Source organism: Grammomys surdaster, unplaced genomic scaffold (genome assembly GCF_004785775.1).
Source record: "Grammomys surdaster isolate TR1022 unplaced genomic scaffold, NIH_TR_1.0 130, whole genome shotgun sequence".
NCBI classification, from domain to species: Eukaryota; Metazoa; Chordata; class Mammalia; order Rodentia; family Muridae; genus Grammomys; species Grammomys surdaster.
In genome coordinates this window covers 2267164-2273163 of record NW_021604588.1, presented here as the reverse complement: position 1 = coordinate 2273163, position 6000 = coordinate 2267164, and the positions used below count along the sequence as shown (strand labels likewise).

The 6000-nt window shown below is 43.7% G+C and overlaps 1 protein-coding gene across 5 annotated transcripts in view; it reads left to right on the top strand.

Moving 5' to 3' along the window:
- The first annotated feature begins 96 nt into the window (after positions 1-96).
- Positions 97-6000, top strand: part of Fam20b (FAM20B glycosaminoglycan xylosylkinase) — a 36318-nt gene continuing 30414 nt past the window's right edge. The window contains exons 1-3 of one of the 5 annotated variants that reach the window (XM_028758289.1): positions 131-145; positions 727-837; positions 2097-2186. The gene's annotated coding sequence lies outside the window, so the exon portion shown is untranslated. Of the gene's footprint in view, positions 146-503; positions 838-2096; positions 2187-6000 lie in introns of those variants that run through there. The other 4 variants (XM_028758293.1, XM_028758304.1, XM_028758299.1 and 1 more) reach the window with 4 other exon arrangements.

Sequence of the window (6000 nt, the reverse complement as noted above, 5' to 3'; positions counted from 1 at the left end):
GGGCGGGAGCCGCAGTGGCGGCGGCGGCGGCCGGGGGCGGTGAGCGCGGCGTGGGGCTGCCCCTCCCCGGAGGCGGCGGGGGCGGCCGGGGCCGCGCCGCACCGCACCGCGCGGGCGGCTATGGAGTGAGTCTCAGTCCCGCCAGGTGAGCGGCGCGGCTGGAGAGGGCGCGCGACCCCCGCCCGGGAACGACGGGAGGGAGGGCGGGAAAGCGCGGGCGGCGGGGGGCGGGGCACCTCCCTCAGGGGCCGGATGCGGAGCTAAGGGCGTCCCCGCGAGGCTGCGGGCGATCGGGAGTCCTTGCGGTGACCGGTGCTCGTTGCTAAGGACGGTCCCCAGAGGCTCCTGGCCCTGGTGTCGCCCTCCTGTCAGGCTACGGCGGCCGGGCGAGCGCGCTCTTGCTCGGTCCCTACGCGGCCCGCCTGGTGGCCGAGGAGCTCGCGCTCGCTGAGCCCCTACAGGGCCCGCATGGTGGCCGGGGAGCTCGAGTGACCTGCAGGCCCTGGGCTGGAGAGGGCAGCCGTGTCCTGGGGTCGTGCGCTCAGAGCGCCAAGGGGCACAACTTGAGCTGAGACTGTCCAGAGTGGGCTGCGCTGGCAGTTTCATTTCCGGGTGTGATGGCCCAGCGATTAAGAGCGAGCCCAGACGTTGCCTTGATGATGAATGTGAACGTTGTGAAGCTGTGTCCTTGATTGTGGAGTCTGATAAGACATTCTTTTTAATCAGGAGTCAGTGATCTGTCAGGCTCCCGATAAAAAGAAGAAAAGGGGGAACAACAGGGCGTGGATGGTCCTTATACAATTACTTCGTTTAAAGACTAGGTCTCCAGTAGGATGGGTAAGGCGTTTACAATTTGGGAAAAGGATATGTTTAACACTGTCACTTGGATCTAGAGCCAGGTGTGAGGGTCATCTCTACTCAGCCAGGTTCCCTCTGGAGGTTTGATAGCTCCCGTTGGAAGAAAGAAATAATGCGATCTTTTCACTATTGAGGTCTAGGGCTTTATAATGCAACCAGTAATCGGGTAAAGTCGAGATTGTCATTCATTAACCAAGCCTACATTGCTTGGATTGTAGTTTCACATTGATTCCAATGTGCTTGCCGTTCCTGTTCCTTGAATTTATGCAAGCCCTTTGAGCAAGCGAAGCACTTCTGCATGTTCTCGTCCTGAGAAACAAGTCCAGGTATTAAAGATCCTGAATTATCTGCATAGGCTCTGAACCAATTTAAGGCAATTTTTAAATTATTGTACTAAATTAATAACTTTCTTAAAGTTTGTGAAGATGTTGGACTTTGTGTCCCAGAACTAACCATTACCTGTCAACAAGATGCCGTTTCACATTAGAAAATGCGTATCAAAGGAGAGCAGTGCAGGGTGGGAGACTGGGGGGGGATTAGTATGCCCCTTTAATCTCACCGTTTCTGAGGCAGAGGCAGGCATATATCTGGGTTCTAGGCTAGCAAGGGCTACATAGTAAGACCCTTCCTCAAAAGCCAACAAATAGAGGAAAATAATAAAGGTACTGTGTATAAATCTAGCTTCACTCATAATAAAGAACAAAAATTAAAATGATGAAGGGAAAAGATAATTTAAAAAAGAAATAAGTCTCAGGTCACACCTTGAATCCCAGCCTTTGGGAGGCAGAGGCAGGCAGATCTCTTGAGTTCCAGGCAGCCTGGTCTACTACAGAGTTAGTTCCATGACAGCTAGGGCTACACAGAGAAACCCTGCCTTGAAAACTGGAGTTTACAGCTTTCCTTTTGAAATGGGGTTGGTTTGCTTTGTTTCCTTAGAACTAGTGAGAAAATAGGTACATTTTGTTTTTAAAGCACATGTCTTGCTTTTTAAAATATATTGTGAAAAAAAAGTATACTTTGGAAAAAGCAAATCACAGATTTTTATTTTTCATAATCTTTTATGTCATAGAATGATTTTGTGCTGTTAATGATTATTAACTTCTGTCATTTCTCTCAATTTCCATGTATAGATTTTAAGTTTTTTCGTATAGCCGTAAAGCTTCTTTTTAAAAAAAAAAAAAAAAAAAAAACTCTTCTGAATTTTCAATTCCTAAATGAAAATTTCTGTTTACTTTTAGGACATGAATTAGCTCCCTTTGACTGCCAGCATTCCTGTGCTGTAACTGTCAGAAACTTCAGCCTTCAGATTGCTAACTGTTTAACGCCTGGTGAGTGCTAGGCTGTCACAGTACAGACTGCTGTCTGATCCCTCACAGTGATGGACAGAAGGAGCTGTGGGAGCAAACACCAGATGCCTTTTGTGGATTGGTGTAGAGGGCACAGTTACCATGGGACCCTCCAGTTGTAATTCATAGGGTGAATAGTAGGTGTACATTCATTGTTGGTTGAATTAATAAGTGGAAAATGGTGTGGAAGAAGTGTAAATATTCTAGTGCAAATACTAGATCTTTTTATTCTCCCCCGACCCCATTTTTCAATCAAAAGGAATTTTTTTAAAAAAAGGCAAAACCAATGTGTTTCAGATTTCTGTTGGAAATGTGTTATTAAGGTGGGTGTCTGCAAAAGGTATTGTTGGATTTAGTTCTGTGATTATATGGTGTTCCGGCCACCTACAGCCTGACCATGGTCTGGTTACGGAGAGCTGCACAGACTTCCTCCCGCCACTTGGACTGGCTAGCTGAGCAGTAGATGGATAGCTAGTGTTTTACCATGAATAGAAAACCACGGAGTTGTTGGTCATAACCATTCCAGTAGCTTCAGTGCTCACTGCCTCTTGTCCCTCACAGTGGAGATGAGAGAGGAAGGTTCTTTCTCCTTCACGTGCCTCTCCTGCACCTGTGCATCCCTCCCTCTCTTCCTTCTATGAGCCTCTATGTGACTGAGTTCAGTAATGTGGGCCTGGGCCACAGAACAGAAGCCCTCCTTTGCTACTGAAATTCCCTTCTGACTAACTTACAATGTAAACACGACAGCAAGAGCTGCTTGGAAGAGAATAGAATGTGGACATTCTCTGCCTGTCTCTAGACCTAAAGAGAGTCTGGGTGTCAGTAAGAGCTGAGTGTCAAATGGGGCAGGGTGAGACAGTGTACTTTGGTATGTTTGAGGTCTGTACTTTGTGGGGAAGTACTGGCCATGTTGGAGGAGTCTGTTAATTTAGTTACATTATAAAAGGAGGCCAAGGCCTGTCTCAAAAAACCAAAAAACAAAAAAAAAAGGAGGCCAATGAATATGAAATTATGAATACATAAGAAAGACAGCCGAATGCAGAATAAGGAAGTCTACTAGTGTGTGTTCTCAAATGTTGACTGTGTTGTTTCCGCATACCTTTGCCTTGCTTATCTAATGTTGAGAAATAATATATTAAGTGCTGAAATATTCTTATTTTAGGTATGTGTTTGTAGGAAAAGTCTCACAATATGGTGTGTACTTTGTTTCTTTATAAATGTGTAGTGTAATCCTTGTCTCAAGTTTAGTATCACTCGGATCCATTACTGTCAGTAATTAAACAAGGGTTAGAGGTGACTATGAAATGTAGGCTGTGTACCCTTGCTGTTTTTCTTACTGGATCTGCTTTTAATAGTCTGCCTCTCATGGCTGGGAAAGCTGTACAGCTTCTGGCCTTCTGTGGAGTAGCCACCGAGGTTACTCTGCTTCCTCAGATCAAATTTAAGATAGTTAAATTGGCTTGTTAGGATCTATAGACTCTTCTCCAGCGTTATGACTGAACTTTGTAACTACTGTTGTGGTTGCCCAAAGACCTTTTTAATTCATTTCTTGTTCTTAGTCCTTGTGTGTATACACACCCTGTATATATGTATTTTATGTTGTGTAGTTCTTCTGGGAGACAAAATAGGACTGAAGAGCAGACTCAGTAAGGGTCTTGCCATGCAAACAGGAGGACCTGAGTTCAGATCCCCAGCACTCAAATAAAAACCGAGAGCGCGTGGCAGCTTTTCATCACAACACTCCAGAGGCTGAGACAGGATCCCAGGGCCAGCTGACTAATTAGACTAGCTGAACCAGTAAGCTCTAGGCTCAGTGAGGGACTGACTCTGCCTCAGTAAATAAAGTGGAGAAGGATTGAGGACGGCACTGAACATCTGACACCAAACATCTCACACAACACACATTCACAGGTACACACACACACGTGTACACCTACACATGCATCTACATGTGTAAACACACATGCATAAAAAGAAAATAACATGGACGATGTAGTGTTGGACCTTGTTTCAGAAACCATTGTCAGTAATACTCGAAGATCTGGTTCTGATATATCATTCATTAATATATTATTCTTGGGCAATAAGAGAAGGGTCTGCTGCCAAAACCATGTGCGTGTGCACGCATGCTCATGCGCACGGGTGGTCCTTCATACTCTAAAAGAGTGATCACACTTGAGCCACCTAGACATCCTTTCAGCACAGATGCGTTTGAGGTTCTCTTGTTTCCGACAGTTACTTCTTGTGGTTTGTAAGCCTGACACATTGACATACCATGGAACGTAGGGGTGGAAACTAAGGTGCCAAGTCGGCCTGGTTGTACACCTGAAGCCCCAGGTAGGAGGATCGTTTGAGCCCAAGAGTTCTGAGCAGCATGAGTAGCAGTATACCGAGACTCTGTCTAGACAATAAATGAGTAAATACGTAAGTAAATAAACTAGTAAGGTCTTTCAGTGCAGATGTTCATGTATCTGTTGAGAGCTGTAGTGATTCTCACCTAAAGGCAATTCTGATTTAAAAAACAACAACAAGAAAAAAACCAGAGGGAAATATTTGAAATATTCCCAAGCATATATGAAGAACATTCTATGACACAGCCTTAAATGATGGTTATATACTGATAATTGAATAATGAAACACCTTGAACCTTTAAAGCACTTTCCACTGAGTGTCTGGCTCACTGAAAAATGCCTGTCTCTCTTTTTGTGTGCCAAGTCTTGATAAAAATCTTTTTTCTCCTTCTTCTTTTTTTTTTTAAGGGAGAAGGTTAGAAGGCTGTCTTGAACTAAGGTTTAAAGGGGATAGATTACAAGATTTTCTTTGTTTTTAAAAGAGTAGTGTTTTGTTGCTGTTTTCTTTTCAGTCTCACACCTCGGCCGTCTCCTTAATGCTTCGATAAAGCCTGGTGGCCATTTTTTGTTGATGTCCTTCACAGGGACTGTTAAAAGATATCACGTGGAAGCTTCTTATTTTATAGATAGTGTATGGATGTTTAAGAGGAAATGAAAATATGAAGGGAAATCTAATAGTCCAACTTCGACTTGTAGGAATTAGATATTTTTTAAAAATACCAGTACCTTTAAGTTACAGCACTTAAGTTTTAAAAGTTTTAAGCCTTAAACAGTTTTAAAGCCGGGCAGTGGTGGCACATGCCTTTAATCCCACCACTTGGGAGGCAGAGGTAGGCTGATTTCTGAGTTCGAGGCCAGCCTGGTCTACAAAGTGAATTCCAGGACAGCCAGGGCTACGCAGAGAAACCCTGTCTCGAAAAAAACAAAAACAACAACAATAAAAAAAATAGTTTTAAGGACAGAGTCATCATCTTTAAAGACACAGCTAGTTTTCTGAATGAAAGGCTTGTGAAAGGCATGCTGTATTTCTGATTTTTGTGTGAAATAGAATGTAGGGCTATGCTTCCCATCTGTTTTAGTTATATTGACTGACTATGGTGAATTTTTTTTTTTAATTGCTAAGGGGCAAGGGATGTAAACCTATAACAGCTAATAAGAATGTGACTTACTGTAGTAATGTTAATGCCAATTAAAAATCAGAGGGTCAGTACATTAGGAAAAAGTGGTTTTTTTCCCTCTGTATTGAGGAGTTAGGAGTTTTGCTATTGGCTTTGGCTGAAATACAAAGGTTTGGTATTATAAGCTGAGTGTGTGTAGTTTATGAATATGTGATGTTAGCCTCGATTGCACTGTATAAATAAGGTTGTAAAGTATGTAAGTAGATTTTAGATCCATATTAGGGCTGAATATGAAATGACTCTATGCCTAGGCTCAGAAGTGGAAGA